We start from the raw sequence: 17721 nt of genomic DNA on the forward strand, positions 1-17721 counted from the left end.
TCCTGACGGACCACAAGAATCTGACCTACCTCTCTGAGGCCAAAAGATTGACACCACGTCAGGCCAGATGGGCTCTGTTCTTGTCACGTTTTAATTACGTGGTCTCCTACCTACCCGGTTCCAAGAACATCAGAGCGGATGCCTTATCACGGCAGTACTCCGAGCTGTCCGGGGAGGAGTCGATTCCGACTTCGGTCATACCTCCGAATCAGATCCTGGCCGCCATTCGCACCAGCCTGACCTCTCCCCTGGGTGAGCAGATTTTGGCGGCTCAATCTGGTGCTCCCTCTGGGAGACCCAACGGCAGATGTTTTGTGCCTGAGGAGTTGCGCACTCGGTTGTTGCGAACCTACCATAACTCCAAGGCCGCGGGGCATCCTGGAAAGAATCAGCTGTCATGGGCTGTTTCACGTCTGTTCTGGTGGCCTTCTCTACGTTCCGACATCGCCGCATATGTAGCGGCATTCTCCGTTTGTGCCCAGAGTAAATCCCCTCGGCACCGTCCGTTGGGCCTTTTGCAACCCATAGCCACCGGGGAGCGTCCATGGTCACACCTGGGGATGGATTTCATTGTGGACCTCCCTGCATCCCGAGGACATACGGTCATTCTCATGATTGTGGATCGGTTTTCCAAAATGTGCCACTGTGTTCCTCTCAAGAAGTTACCCTCTGCACGAGAGTTGGCCACGATTTTTGCCAGGGAGGTCTTCCGGTTGCACGGTTTGCCCAAGGAGATTGTGTCTGATCGAGGGAGTCAGTTTGTGTCCAGGTTCTGGCGCTCCTTTTGCTCCCAGTTGGGGATTCATCTCTCTTTCTCCTCGGCCTACCACCCTCAGTCCAATGGGGCCGCAGAACGATCCAATCAGGCCTTGGAGCAATTCCTTCGTTGCTATGTCTCCGATCACCAAGACAATTGGGTTGACCTCCTGCCTTGGGCTGAGTTTGCCAGGAACACGGCGGTGAACTCTTCCTCTGGGACGTCTCCCTTCATGGCCAATTATGGGTTCCAACCTGCCGTGTTACCGGAGGTATTCTCTCCCCAGGATATTCCGGCTGTGGAGGATCACCTTTCCGTCCTACGTGCTTCTTGGGTACAGATCCAGAGGTCCCTTGAGGTCTCTGCGCAGCGCCAGAGACTCCAGGCTGATCGCAGACGAGCGCCCGCTCCTTCCTACCAGGTCGGAGACCGCGTATGGTTGTCCACCCGCAACCTCAACCTTCGAGTGCCCACTCCCAAGCTGGCGCCTCGCTTTGTTGGTCCCTTCCGAGTGCTTCGCAGGGTAAACCCGGTAGCCTATGCCCTTGCGCTTCCTCCTGGCATGCGGATCTCCAATGTGTTTCATGTCTCCCTGTTGAAGCCACTGGTGTGTAATCGTTTCACTTCCTCGGTTCCTCGGCCTCGTCCGGTCCAAGTGGGCAATCGTGAGGAGTATGAGGTGAGCAATATCCTGGACTCACGCCTGGTCCGCGGTCGGGTGCAGTTTTTGGTCCATTGGCGTGGTTATGGTCCAGAGGAGCGTTCCTGGGTTCCCTCCGCAGATGTCCATGCTCCTGCCTTGCTCCGAGCCTTCCACGCACGCTTCCCTCAGAAACCGTTCTTTACTCCGCGGAGGAGGGGCCCTTGAGGAGGAGGTACTGTCATGGTCTTACCTTCTTGCTGTTCTCCTTCGTTTGACATGTGCTGGCGGCCATCTTGGTTTCTGGGTTTCTTGTAGCCTCCCACCCTGCGGCTTCTCCTTCCCACTGGGAGGAGCTGGATGCTTAGCTCATATATATAGGAGGTCTGTGGCTTCAGTTCCTTGCTTGGTCCTCCTGTGTTCACATGCTTCTAAGACTGCTGCTGCTTCTGGTTCCTGATCCTGGCTTCGTCTGACTACCCTGCTGGTTCCTGATCCAGGCTTCGTCTGACTACCCTGCTGGTTCCTGATCCAGGCTTCGTCTGACTACCCTTCTGGTTCCTGACCTCTGGCTTCGCAAGACCCTGCTTCGGTTTAGCCATCCGTTTGGACTTTTGCCTCACAGCTTGATTTTCAATAAAGCCTTCTTATTTCCACTTATCTCTTGTTGTACGTCTGGTTCATGGTTCCATGACAATCTGGCACTGTATAGTGACCGTTTTTCATTCTAATCCTGCCTGTTGAATTTGTCTGTCCGTGACTCGTTCATTCCGGCCTAGTCTCTGCTTCTCCCTTTCCTTTCCTCAAGGCACCTTGCAGTCACGACCCGTTTGAATCCGGCTGGATCTGAAATTTATGTGTTCTGGTATTATGCAGGTTCACCGTTCCAATGGTGTTAGTACATTTGCCTAGCCATCTGATATGGGCTTAGGTCATGTGAGGCTTGGGCAGATCAGGCTATCACATGTTGTTGTTCTCCCCAACCCTCAAATCTATGCGCATAATTGGTATACATGGAGCTTTAAGTTCTGGAAGGCTCCTCTTAGTTGTTGTTTGGTTTTCATGTTGGATCATAGAACTACCATCAAACAGCCTTTTATTGAGCTTAATTATTTCAGATGATTGACCTAAAACAAAATGTGACCACCTTTAATGTCAATGGGGGTAATAATCCTATTAAGAGAAATCGCATCTTCCAGATACTGAGGTCGAATAAGACACAAATAGCTATGCTGCAAGAGACGCATTTTAAAAAGGGCTGGGTCCCCAATCTAGCTCGCTCCTCTTTTCAACACTGGTTCCATGCATGTAATACATCTGCAGCTTCTAGAGGGGTTAGTATTGGTATACATAAAAGTGTCCCCTTGTGTGTAATGGCGGAGATAGCGGACCCCGAGGGGAGGTTTCTACTCTTAAAAGGCACTTTGGGCGGTGTGGAGGTCACCTTGGGTAACCTATATGCTCCTAATAACAATAGGCTAACCAGGATTTTACGTAAGATTTCCATTTTCACCTCAGGTATGTAAATTTTCGGCGGGGATTTTAACTTAACATTGAACCCCCTTTTGGATGCCTCCACTTGCAGGGGATACTCAGTAAGCTTAGGAACATGGGCCTGTGTGATGTGTGGAGATCCATGAATGCTGACAAAAAAAGAGTACTCCTACTGCTCACACCCCCATAAATCTTATCAACGCCTTGATTATTTATTCATCTCTGACAGGTTGCTGCCTCGGGTTAGTGGAGCTGAAATACACAATATAACAATCTCGGACCACGCGCCTCTCTCTCTTCTTTACAGTCCCTGGGGCTTTTGGCAGGGAGTGGGTTTGGTCCCTAAATCCTACACTTCTGATCACTCAGGCTGACACTGACTCATTTGGGAAAAAGCTGGCAGATTATTTCACTCTTAATGATCTGGCTGGGACCTCTCCAGCTTCTCTCTGGGAGGCTCATAAAGCTGTTGTGCGTGGAGAGTTCATAGTATTGGGTTCTTTCCTAAAAAAGAAACGCGATAGTCGCCTAAATTTCCTCCTTTCTGAGATCTCATCATCTCTTGAACAGGCACATAAAAGATCTATGTCAGAAACCGATTTAGAGGCTCTGTTAGTTCTAAGGAAAGAGCTAAAGGATCTTCTGAATGTTAAGGCTGCTAAGGCTTATCTCAAAATTCGACACCGGCAGTATGCACATGGGAATAGAGGGAATAGATTAATGTCGGCCCAAATCAAAAAGAGAAGTGATCAATCCTATATTAATAAAATGCGTGGTAATAAGAACACGTCAGTATCAGACACCCCAAGCATAGCCAAAATATTTAACTCATACTACTCTGCCCTATACAATTTGCATGGGAAAGGGTCCCCTAATGCCATCCAGGACAGGAATACCCTCACCAATACTTTCTTATCTTCGCTTAACTTACCAACATTATCCCTAGTGGACAGCGAGTCCCTGACCTCCCCCACCTCCCTTTCAGATGTTCAAAAAATCCTCAGCTCCACTCCCTCGGGTAAAAGCCCTGGCCCTGATGGCCTACCAATTGCGTACTACAAGAAATTTTTCCATGTACTTGGCCCCCACCATCTAACTCCTTGTTAGATGGTGCTTCTCCAGAAAAGCAGGCACTAGAGGCTCACATTGTGGTCCTACCAAAACCTAATAAAGACCCAGAAATCCCATCTAGTTACAGGCCTATATCCCTTTTAAATGCCAATATAAAACTCTGGGCTAAATTGTTGGCCTACAGAATTGCCCCATTTTTAAAAATGCTTATTTTTCCTGACCAGTCTGGCTTTGTTGGGGGGCGTGAGTGCAGGGACAGCACATTTAGAGTTCAGATGCTAATTCAACATGCTCTGCAATCTAAGAATAGCCTGACTCTATTGAGCACAGATCCAGAGAAGGCGTTTGATAGCGTGGACTGGGGGTTTATGGAAGCCACTCTTTCCAAGTTTGGTTTACATCCTAAATTTGTGGGTGCAGTGATGTCCTTGTACTCAGCCCCCCATGCCCGAGTGAGGGTCAATGGTATTCTATCCCCTTATTTCGCCATTTCCAACGGTACTCGCCAGGGGTGCCCATTGTCCCCTTCCCTTTTCATACTTTGCCTGGAGACCCTTATTCAGAAAATTAGACAGAGTGACATCATCAAAGGGTTTAAAGTTGGCTCCACTTATCATACCGTGGCGGCCTTTGCAGATGACATGCTGCTAATTATGTCAGACCCGGTCACTGCTTTCCCTGAGGTATTGAAATTGTTAGATGAATTTGGTCATATATCTAATTTTAAAATCAATCTATCTAAATGCTCAGCCATGGGTGTTAATTTACCTCGGATCACCATGGCCAGTCTATCCAACTCCTTTCAATGGTCCGCATCCCACATTAAATACCTAGGTGTCAATTTAACACCTTCCCCCAACCAGCTATTTTGCTTAAATTACTCTCCTCTGTTGTCCGACATTAAGGCACAATTGGAAAACCTCAAGATCCCCTTCTTGTCCTGGATCGGTAGGAAAAACCTTTTGAAGACTTATGTCCTCCCTAGACTGTTATACCTCTTCCAGACCCTGCCGATCTCCCTTCCTACTTCATACCTTTCTCAGGTTTAAAAACTCTTTTCAGATTTTGTATGGAAGAAATCTAGACCTAGGCTATCTTGTCGTCTATCCCAACCTATTGTCAGAGGAGGTTTCGGCCTCCCAGACGTTAAAAGCTACTACTTGGTCAACCTGATTAGACTACATTCGGAAATTCTTAACCCTTACTCTCCCAAGCTAGGCTGTCAAATAGCCAACATTTCATGGGACCCCTCGGAATTGGCCAGATTGTGGGAGACCTCGCCCTTAACCGTTGTGGAAGATAACTTAACTAACCCCTCATTTGTTGGGGTTTATAGGGCATGGAGAAAATTTGCTTCTCAATTGTCACTTCCAATGGGCCTCTCCCCTTTCACGCAAATTCGCCTAGTTCCATATCACCTACATTTGGGGTATATTGACGTTTTTAACTTGTGGTCTGGGTTTGGTAATGTCGCTATGGGGGACGTGCTAAAGGGTAACAAGGTCCCAGGCGCAGAGACATTGAAGATGTCTTATAAGACGCACAAATGGTCTCACTTGCATTACCTCCATTTCAGTCAAATTTGCACAGAATATCTAAATAAAGCTTTTCGGGGGTATATTCCCTCTTGGTATGACACCATCCTCCAATCCCCTAACCCTAGAAGTAAACTACTCTCATGCATATATAACAAAACTCTGGAACCAAAGGATGATGAAAGACCTCTTTATATCACCCAGTGGGAATCCGACCTCAATACGCATTTCTCAGATGCTGATGTAGACAGGATCCTTAGCCACTCACATGGTTTTTCCCGTTGCATATCCATACAAGAAAATGCTTTTAAGATTGTAACTAAATGGTACCGCAAGCCAGACCTATTAAATAAGATGCTCCCTGAGGTATCTGCGGAATGTTGGAGGTGCTCTGCAGAAAAGGGCACAGCTTTGCATGTTTGGTGGTCTTGTCCTGGTATCCGCCCATTTTGGGATGGAGTGGCTAGTGAAATAAGGAGAATTTGTCCAGCCACCACAACCCTAACACCCACTGCTGTTCTTCTGAATCTGCCAGATCTCCATTGCCCCCTCAGCAAGCACTCCTTGCTATCTCACCTTATAGCGGCTGCCAAATTACTCATTCCACTAAAATGGCTCTCTGAGCAGGCCCCAACTGTGCAGATGTGGAAGGATAACGTGCACTAATTGTATGAGTAAAATGCCAGATTAACTCTGCAGTAGAGCATAATGGGTGCAGTAGAGCATAATGCACACAGCAACACACTCAAACTGCAGTCTCCCTAATGTCTCAAAGCAGTCTCCCGGCACTGTCCCTATACTTGCCCTTTTCAATATTCTTTTTAAACCAGTTTTCAGCAACACTTTCGCTAGCACTTGTCACATCTCTCCCTATGCTCTCGGCCTTTTGGCTAAGCTCAAGCGTAGTATCTGTTCTTATCAGTCCGGTCAAGCTTGCTCCCGGGCTGTAAACTCTGTCCATAGAGGGCATACCTGAGGGTTTGCAGTGTGGCATGGATGAGAGCAGTGAACCACACAGCATCCCTAGCGTGTACGGCTTGGGTTTAAAGGTACCCTTGCTACAGTAGGTGACGAAGGGCTCTGCTGCATTGAAGCCATGGGCTGAGTTGTTTGGAAGCCCAAGGTGCAGAAGTGCCCCAGGAGCGGTGACCCTGGGGTGCCTGAACTCACTGGGGGTGGGATCCCCCGTGACGGCACATTTGCACCCACTTCACTTTCACACATTTTAGCACACTCACTTCTCTTTGCTCGGCTTCAGCCTTGACAAGACGAGAAATTTATATAATTCCGGTCGAATGTCCGGGCCGTAATGGCACACATCCACTTAATTTATTTTTGTGTTCACTGTGTGCACTTTACACGTTGTTTGTCACTAGGATTTTCAGGGTTGCGGCGCCCTTACGGGTACCCCCCTGAGGTCTAGGGGGGCGTGTGGCCATATTGGTTCCTTACCCCCCTGCCAAACCCTGTGGGTTCTCCCTTCAGGTAGAGTCCAGACCTTTGTTGAGGCTCTTGGCTGACGCCTTGGGTGGTAGCCTAGGAGAAAGCCGGGAGCATAGATGGGCGTACCCTTGGCTTCGGCTGATGGTTGCCGTTTGTCCCAGTCCCTTGCAGGAGCTTCGGCTCCGGAGGGATAGGGAATGGTTTGTGGGGGGGCCCTTCTCTTATGGAGAGGGCCTGCGATAGACCGCGACCTAGTGCACGTTTTTGTGTGGCTCGCTGCACGATTTTGTTGCATGGGTGTAGAAAGCACGCTCTTCTGGATTCTAAAAAAATCCAAAAAATCTCTCCCTATGCTCAGCTCACAGTTAAATGGTGGAGACCGCACAGGATGAGGCTTTTATAGGGCTGTGACATCACAGGGGATGGCTAACAGCGGATTGGCTAGCTGCACGACATTATGAGTCATATCATGTGCCCAGGCTTCTTACTTTCACTTTGTAACACGTAGAGCTGCCATTTTAGGAAAAACTGATTTGTTACCATGAAGCATGAGGAAATAAAGATTTGTGGCGAATCAAATTTTTCCTGAACTTCAGATCAAATTCTCTTCGGATGCTTTGATTCACTCAACACTGGTGACAATCTTTACCTATATTTGTAACAACGTCCTGTTAATTACACTGCTGCATTGTCCCTTGGTGACTACATTTGGACCATGTGTCTCTAGGTTCTAACTCATGTGTCCTGCAACCTCTAACTCATGTGTTACTTGCTTCCAGACTGAATTTCTGCCTTGGTGACCTTCTGCCTGTACTGAGACCTTCATACTGTGCTACTGATAGCGCCAAAGATCTTCTAATGGCTGCCATTTATGGTGTCTCCTGGGCTCTGTTCCTTGTGCTCTTTGTTCCCCCGTGCTCCACTATTACTGGCCATTCCTAAGTAAAAATCTGGACTCTGCTGTTCCATAACAAAAGTCTGTTCTCTTATTAGCTGGACCAATACAAAAAATATTGTGCCGTTTGATTGATATGAGTAATCAAAGAATACACTGGAAATGTAGGGACACATTTATCAATTGCGCTGTTTTTTCTGACACTTTTAAGTCTGCTATTTTTTATTTTTTTGTGCTGTGCCAAATTATGAGATAGCACATGCGTTTTATCATTTCAGTGCACGTGTAATGTGGTTTGGCTTTTTTAAGTGATTGTACGTTAGGGGGTTGTCTGACCAACTTTACATTTTGTGCATCATTTACCAGTGTCCTACATCATAAATGCACCTTAAAAGTGATCTGTATTTCCCAAACAGACTTCCCAAATTGTCAAGTGCGCCAAAACACCACAAAACTGGGTTAACTACCTTCATAAATTCCCCCCATAGTTTGATTCCAAGTCTTACCCAAGCTTCAGAAAGGCTCTAAAGCAGAAATGAAAAATCACAGTCATATTAGTGAATAAAATCACAAATGTTTTCACCAAATCTGTTGGAATGCTGCCATTCTTCATTTCTTTGCATACAAGTGGGACCTGAAGTTAATTTGTTGAGGCTTGCACCATTTCATTTTTTGCAGTGTAACAAAAGCACACTTGAAATATATTAAATTGAGACAAGTACTGGGATACACCTCTTAATCACTGATTCCATTCTGTGCCATTGCCACAGGTGTATAAAATCCAGCCCCCTAGCCATGCAGTCTGCCTTTACAAAAATGTGTAAAAGAATGGGCTATGGAGAGTTTACTGAATTCCAGTGTGGTACTCTAATAGGATGCCACCACTGCAATAAGTCAGCTCGTAAAATGTATTCCCTCCTAGATATTTACCATCAACTGTGAGAGGTATTACTGCCAAGTAGAAACGTTTAAGAACCCAAGCACAAAGTGGCAGCCTATGTAAAGTTTCCAACCAGGGTTGCCCAATGCTGAGACACATATTGCATAAAAGTGAGTAATGTTCTGCTGACTTAAAGGGAACCTGTCACCAAGATTTTGTGTATAGAGCTGAGGACATGGGTTGCTAGATGGCCGCTAGCACATCCGCAATACCCAGTCCCCATAGCTCTGTGTGCTTTTATTGTGTAAAAAAAAAACGATTTGATACATATGCAAGTTAGCCTGATATGTGTCCGGTCCCTGACTCATCACAGGTTAATTTGCATATGTATCAAATCAGATCCGGCATTAGTACACGTGACATTATGCTTTGTGCCACCCCCTCCCCAGACAACCAATGTCTGACACCGGATGTCTAACACCGGACCCCTGACGACTGACTGCTGATGGAGTTTTGGCTAATGGCTGACGCCTGACAGCTGATGCCTGACGGCTGACGGGTGACACCCGATGTTTGATGCCTGACGGCAGACGACTGATAGAGTTTAGGCTGAGGGCTGACACCTGATGTCTGATCCCTGACGGCTGACGGAGTTTAGGCTGAGGGCTGACACCTGATGTCTGATCCCTGACGGCTGACGGAGTTTAGGCTGAGGGATGACAACTGATGTCTGACCCCTGATGGCTGAGAGCTGACACCTGACGGCTGATGGAGTTTGGGCTGAGGGCTGATGGAGGAGGTATTTTTTGACTGACGTCTGAGGGACGAGGGAGTTTTGAGTTAGGGGAGAAGGATTTTTGGCTGACGTCTGAAGGAGGAGAGAGTTTTGGCTGACGGAGGAGGGAGTTTAGCCTAACGGAGGAGGGAGTTTGGTCTGAGGGAGGAGGACTGATGGGGCCAGATTTATCATGACTCTGACAGCTCACTCCACTTTCACATATGGCTAAAGTCAGTTTGTAGCCAAGTCAGATATATAATCGGCCCTTTAAGACTGTAATAAATGTGGTTTGACAGTAGCAGTTTATCCGTCAGTAAGCAGCTTTACAAAAGTTGCATGTTTTTATGAAAAAGTTGCACGTTTTTATGAAAAAGTTGCATGTTCTATTAAAAAGTCTCATAAGATAAGCATGGTCCTCACTGGAGTGAAATTGCGACTTTTTGGTGACTTTTTAAATAGTCCCAATAGTAAATCTGTCTAGAGATTCATTTACATAAGAAAACACGCCCACTTTCAGAAAACTGGCGAGCATAGTGCAGAGCAGAAAATTTGTGCGCAGTTTTATCGTTTGGGACTTTTTGGGGGACTTTTTCACTCCATTATTCTGACCTGAGCTGATGATAAATCTGGCCCATGGAGTTTTGCCTGACAGAGGAGGGAGTTGTGGATAATGTCTGAGGATATCCTAATGTGTATGCCGTAGGAGTGACAAATCACACTTCTCTATCTGGCAGTCTGATGGATGAGTCTGGGTTTGGAGTTAAGGGATTTCTTAATGCTTTTAGCATGCCCCAGTGCACAGAGCAAGCCTCATAAAGGAAGAGTTGGCTTGGTGTGGAAGAACTTGACTGGCCCACAGAAAGCCCTGACTTCAACCCCATCAAACACCTTTGGGATGAACTAGAAAAGAGATTGCAAGCCAGACCCTCTCGTCCACCATCAGTGTTTGACCTTATAATTCTGGATGAACGGGCAAATATTCCCACAGACAAACTCCAAAATCTCGTAAAAAAAAAAACTTTCCAAAAGAGCGGAAGATGTTTTAGCTACAAATGGGGGACCAACTCTCTTTTAACAGGTCAATTTAAATTGGCTAAGCTTCTTACTGTTATGCAATTTTTTTTTTTTTATAAAGAAGATATTATTGACATTATCTAGAATTGAGATAAGAGAGGGATATTTCAATTCATTGGCATTTTTCGTATACAGTATATGTGTTTCCACAGTTTTATTAGCATAAACATCAAGTTCACCGTAATCCAGGTTATATTTCTGATTGCAAAATAGACTGTCTGGCTCCTCTATAGATAGCTTTGCTTTATAAAAATCAAATCCGGACATTGTCTTCCTTTTATTGGGATTATATTACTTGAGTATAATCAGCATCGTGTTCAGGATTAAGATTTTTTTATTCCTTCAATAGATGAATTGTCCTAAATTTTCTTCAATTCAAGTGGACCTGTGTACAAAGCCAAAGAGTAGAACTTTGCTTTCTGTTAATTTTTTTTTATAATTTAAAATTTATAATTAGTGTTGTGCAAAGCATTTGAAGCAGAATTCGGTTTGAAGTTTAGGAAAACTTCAATTCGCAATGAATCCAAATTTCCTTGTGCTTCATGGTAACAAATCAGGTTTTTTTTAAATGGTGGCTGCACATGTTACATAGTGAAACTAAATATAGAGGAGACAAGATCACCCAAAATGTTGTGCAGCCAGCCAATCTGCAGATAGTCAGCCCTATAAAAACCTCTTAATGATGACAATCCTCATCTTTTGCTGGCTTTACTTCCTATAAAATTCAGCAAGATGCAGAGAGAGGAGGAGCTGGATGTTCCTGATCACATATTTTCTTGCAACATTTTGTTTATTAAATTTTTCTTTAAAAAAAGGTCAGATACAACATAACAAGCTTTCCCATGATACATAGAAAAAGAGGCAAATAGTAAATTTAGACTTGATTAGGTAGGAGTAATAAACCTAAATCAGGAAAAGATTACATCATAGTTTTAGGTGAGTTGCGTCGTAACATAGGAAAGAATAACACAAAGAAAAAAGAATATTAAAAACCAACAACAAAACAACAGTGCAGAAACAACCCTTAAATTTGAGAGGAATAGTAAGAACTGTTCAGCCAATCATCCCATCTATAATGATATGTATGCAGTTTGTCCTGGACCCTAGCAATAGTTTGTTCAAAGGAACACGTGGTATTTACTGCCTGCCAGACCTCTTTTATATGGGGAGTGTCTACCGACTTCCAGTGCCTCGTAATAATCAATTTTGTGGCCATGACAATGTGTGCAACTATAGATTTAAAATTGTTTGGTATTTCCTCAAGTCCTAATAAAAGCAGAGCTAACTGTGGGGTAAGGGTTATATAAAATTTTAGTATACTCCGTATGAGAATTTCTGTAGCTCTCCAGAGGGGTTTTATGATGTCGCAGTCCCACAGTGTATGGAGAAGCATCCGTTTTTTCCCACAATGCCTCCAGCATCTATCAGTGGTGTCGGGGAAAATGATATGGAGTTTGCTGGGGGTGTGATACCACCTCAAATATGTCTTGAAGATTACCTCGTACTGTGGAAAAATTTTGAATGTTAGCAAAGGAAGTGTGCCATTCAAATACATCAATTCTGATTTTTAGATCTTGTTCCCACTTGACTATATGACCATTAATAGAAGAGTTGAGGGACTCCGTTAATTGCGTATAGAAAGTAGATATACCCTTTTTCTTCTTGAACAAATTGTCAATTAAAGTCATGTGGGGAAGTTTTGGCTTTTCTCTAATCAGCTGTTTATTAATGAAATCTCTGATATTGAGATATCGATAGAAGTCATCTCTGCTAAGGTCGAATTTAGTTTTAAGCTCTGAAAAGGATAACAGTCTACCATCTGTAAAAATAATCGTGTATGGATTTGACTCCCATGCTATTCCATTCCTCTATAGGGATCATATCAACCTGATCATGGAGGAAATCGAGTGTACAATCAGATAATGGTGAGTGAATTTTCCCTTTCCTCATTTTGAGGAAGGATTTCCAAATTACTTCCGAAATCTTAATTACATTGATATAGGAAGGGGGGAGAGGGATGCCTAAGATGGGTGCCAACAGTCTCGTTTTTAATGTGTTGAGACCACAAATGTGCCTCTCGATTTGGACCCAAATCTTCTCCGGACTATTGGACCACCAATGAGAAAGTTGATCCAATACTGCTGAGTAGTAGTAAAATTTGATATGTGGGACCCCCAGTCCACCCTTCCTTTGATGCCTAATAATGGTTCTAAAGGCCACTCTAGATTTTTTGTGGTCCCATATAAACAGTCTCAGTCTGGTGTTTAATGACGCGAAAAATAAATCAGGAATTTCGACTGGTATTGACCTGAAGAGATACAATAGCCTAGGCAGAAGCAGCATTTTGTATGCCGCTATCCTGCCCAGCCAAGATACCGTGTTCTTTGAAAATTCAGCCATGTCTCTACCCATTTCCGAGGCTAGCTTGGGATAATTGTTGTCAAATAGTCTTGAGGAGGGATGCGACACCTGTATACCCAGATAAGTGATTTCTGACTCTTGCCAATCAAGTTTAAATTAGTGTTTAAGGTTACGCAGTAGTATTGGGTCAATATTAATAGGAAGGGCTTGGGATTTATCCTGATTAATCTTATAGAATGACATTTGGCCAAAGGAACTAGCAATATCAAAGAAAGCTTCTAAAGATCTTTGAGGATTGGTCAATGTTAAAACAACATCGTCCGCAAATAGAGCCAATTTATACTCTTGCTGTCCCAATCTTATGCCTTGCACATCCGGATTCGCTCTGATTGCAGCAGCTAGTGGTTCTATGGATAGTACAAATAATAAAGGAGAGAAAGGACACCCCTGTCTTGTCCCATTAGTGATGCTAAAAGTTTCTGACAGGCAGCTGTTAACGTACACATTGGCCGAGGGGTTGCTGTACAATGCTCCAATACCGGATTGAATAGGTCCAATGATTCCAAATGCTTCCAGTACTTTAAATGCATAAAACCAGTTGATGCGGTCAAATGCCTTCTCGGCATCTACTGTGAGAAAGACTGAAGGAGTTCTGTATTTTTCACAGCATTGGAGCAAAGACAGAACACGCCTTGTATTATCTGGTCCCTGTCTGTTTTTCATGAATCCTACTTGGTCCTTGTGAATTAGGTCGGGTAAGATGTTTTGGAACCTATCAGCAATTATTTTTGAATAAATTTTTACGTCTACATTTAGGAGAGAAATAGGCCTGTAATTTTTAATTTCCATCGGATCTTTGTCAGGTTTCGGGATCGTTACTATGGTGGCCTTCAGCATATCTGCTGGAAAACTGCCCGTGTTAAATGCTATGTTGTAAATTCTATGCATATGTGGAAGTAGGGTATCTATGAACTTTTTGTAATACTCTGCTGAAAAACCGTCTGGGCCTGGGGACTTCTGGCTAGGTGAGGATTTGATAGCCTTAGTAATTTCTCTCAAAGAAATCGGGATATTTAAACTTTGGAGGTGGTCAGATCTGATTTTGGGAAGGTTGAGTTTATGTAAAAATTCAGTTATATATGCTTCTCCTGTCAGATGTTGAGGGTCAGAGGCTAAGTTTTACAGATCTTCATAGTATTGCCTGAAGGCATTGGCTATGTCTCTAGGGGCCATTTTGATTTGTCTAGTGAGAGGGTGGATTATCTGGCGGATTTTTGATTTTTGGAATCTCGCTTTCAGTCGTCTAGCAAGCAAAGCTCCTGCTTTGTTATCATGCGAGTAGTAATTTACTTTAGATTGTCTTAATACTTTCTCATATTTGAATAGTAAGAGGTTGTACATTTTAAATCTAGCTTTCTGTAAATCTTGGGTAAGTGAGAATGATGGGTTTAGCTTGTTTTTGGATTCTAGATCTTTGATCACATTTAACGAATCATTAATCTCCCTCTCTCTCTGTTTTTTTATGTATGAACCCATTGACATGAACGAGCCCCTGATCTTTGCTTTATGGGCTGACCAGACAATAAACGGGTCCATGTCTGGGGTGTCGTTAATATCAAAGTATTCTTTTAGGTCTGCTCTAATGGAATCTGCCAATTTTTCATTGTTTATGATAGAAGAGTTCATTCTCCATACATAATAATTGATCTGATGTCTATTGATAGAAACCGTCAAATTGATAGGGGCGTAGTCAGACCAAACTATGTTTCCAATTTCTGCTTTAGAGATTAAATCAATGAGGGGTTTCTCAACTAGAAAGTAGTCAATTCTGGAATATGATTTGCTTTTATGGGAAAAATGAGTATAGTCTTTCTCAGATGCGTGTTGCAGTCTCCATATATCGAATAATTCATTTTGCTCAATTAATTTTTAAACTGCTGAGTCTCTGTATCTGCCCCCATGAGTAGTGTCTATTTCCGAATTCAAAACCGCGTTGAAGTCGCCCCCCATTACCAGATGTCCTTTTTTGACTCTATTAATCTTTTTAAACAAATTTTTCAAAAATCTGGTTTGGCCAGAATTTGGGGCATATACATTAATTAGGGTAAATAATTTGTTGTCAATAAGGGCTACTAATATTATATATCTACCAGCAGGGTCAGTGTATTGTTCTTGCACATCTACTGATATTGTGTCTTTGAATGCAATTAAGACTCCCCTCTTTTTCTTACTATAGGTAGTGTATATAATTTTTTGGAATCTCCTATGACGTATTGTAGGGGTATTGTTGGTAGAAAAATGAGTCTCCTGGGCATACAGAATGTCGCAATCCCTATCCATAGCCTCTTTCCACATTTGATGGCGTTTAAAAGGGGAGTTTAGCCCCCTCACATTAATAGATGTTAAGGTAATAGACATGGCCAAAAATCATACAAAGCTGAGCATCTCCAAATATTTAGGTCAATATACCAGTCATACTCACTGAGAATCGCGTCTTTTCCTTCATTTAAATGCATGGGTCCAGGACAATAGAGATGAGCAAAGGCACATAAGTGGGCATAAGTTTCTGCAAAAATAACAGGTGTGGATATACTGGAGTCATAACAGTAATTAAAAAAGCCACAAAAAAAACAAATAGCCCCTTAGAAGTCAGGGCAAAACTATGTGGATGGACGGATGCCATCAAAAGGAAAAAACTATAGGGCGGGTTAGTCCGGCAAACATGGAGAGTCCTCCTCCACAGTAAAAGAAGCTCATTGTAGCAGCCTCAGGCGTCATTTCTTTATCTCTGCTGTGTCTTTGTTCTTTTGTCCCCGCGTGGTCTGGCAGGGTGTTGGCTCTCCTGTGGCCTTCTGGAATTCCCATCTTGATAGCGAGGTAGTTGTTCAATCTTCAGGTTCCATTGTTCTAAGGTAGCCATTGCTGTGTCAGGGGAGTTTTGTACATGTAGTTCGCCATCTTTAAAAACTAGTACTTTTACTGGAAAACCCCATCTATAATTGATACCATTGGCAGCCAAAGTTCTGGTGACTACCATAAAGTTCCTCCTGGCTTTAATGGTTGCCGCAGATAAATCCGTGAAAAGCTTTAATCCAGTGAATTGATCTGGAAGGCAGGAATTTTTCCTTATTTCTCTCATCATCTGTTCCTTCACATGATAGAAGGTAAATCTGGCCAACACATCTCGGGGTACATCTTTGTTTAAAAATGACGGTTTGGGCAGTCTATGAGCCCTGTCAATACTGAGTTCGAAATCTTTTGCATGCGGGACCAGCACTTTAATCAGGTCCGTGATATACGGAATCAGGTCTTTGTTGGAAACCGATTCAGGGACACCCCGGAACTTTATATTGTTCCGTCTGCTACGGTCCTCCAAATCTGTTACCTTAGCTTGTAGCGTCTCCACTGTATCTTCAATTGCATTGTGTCTATCGATGATTTCATTCTGAGAGGCCGCAAATTCCCCCATTTTATTTTCCACATGGGAGACCCTGTCTCCAATCTCTTCAACAGCCTATGTATGGGGAGAATCGATGACTTGAAATCGGAGTTGATCGAAGTCCTCAGAGCCAAGAGCATATCTTTTAGCAAAGTCACTGACAGTTCTTTATCCGCCGCTTGAAAGCTTGCAAAGGTATCAGGGCTTGGATCGGGTAGCTGATCAATGCTCACCGTACTCTGGCTCTGGTCATGCTGCGCCTTGTCCTCCTTTCTCTGCAGACGTGCTGCCGGCGGGGTCTTGATTAAATCCTTGTCATCCCTGTCCGGCTCACCCTGCTCACGGTCACTAAGCTCCAGTGAGTCTGAGGACTGGGTACGAAGTTTCGCAGCTGTCGCCGCGGCCCCCTCCATGCTTCTCCCTTTGTTTGATCCGGGTGGGGTAACATAAGGGCCGGGTGCTGCGCTCGATAATTCCGCCGATTTATCCGTCGATTTCCCCTTTTTATATGGGAAGTTTATATGGGGCAGTTGTGGAATCCTCCTCTCGGTGCTGATCGGTGTAGAGTAAGACGATTTTTTCTCATGTGTAGGGGCCCTCCTATAGCTGGAGGCCGATGATACATCCGACGCTGTCCCAGCATCGTCCCGGTCGTCCCTCTCATTGCTGGAAAAAGATCGATTCCGCCTAGCAGAACGCTCAGAATTCTTCGATCTTTTCATTCTTGAGCTCCTGGACCTTTTAGTATTGAAAAAATAGTCCATTTTGAGGCAAAAGTTGGCTTTTAAGTCGCTTTAGAGCTAAGCTGCAGAGGAGCTCCTACTTCATGCGACCATCTCCTTCAGCAGTCAAGCCACGCCCCCCCTGATCACATATTTTCATCGATATTAGATGATGTGGAAAAGAAGGAATAACAGATGGCAGAATAAAGGCTCCCACCTGTGGGGCAGGAGAGCACTGGGGTTGGAGAAGTGGGTATGCCAGCCCCCACCTCACCAGCCAAACCCCATACTAACAACAGCCCCTGTTTAAAGGTGCATTAAGGGTGCCGCATGGCCACTAACAATGAAGATCGACTAATTGGCTGTGCGGTTCTTCACTGCAGCATTGCCTCAACCCGCCCACAACACGGCTGCTCCTTGTAGCTGCCCTAAAGCAGAATGGACTGGGTATACCTGATTTATAGCAATTCGTGACAAATTAATTCTTAACAAATCAGATTTCTTGGGAAACTTCGGTGAAGCTGCTGAATCGAATTTTTCAAAACTTCACTCATCTCTATTTATGATTATAAAATACAAAATCAGAACATAAACTATATCCAATGAACTGCAACTTTTATTAGCTCAATATA

This window comes from Bufo gargarizans, chromosome 1 (genome assembly GCF_014858855.1).
Source record: "Bufo gargarizans isolate SCDJY-AF-19 chromosome 1, ASM1485885v1, whole genome shotgun sequence".
NCBI lineage: Eukaryota > Metazoa > Chordata > Amphibia > Anura > Bufonidae > Bufo > Bufo gargarizans.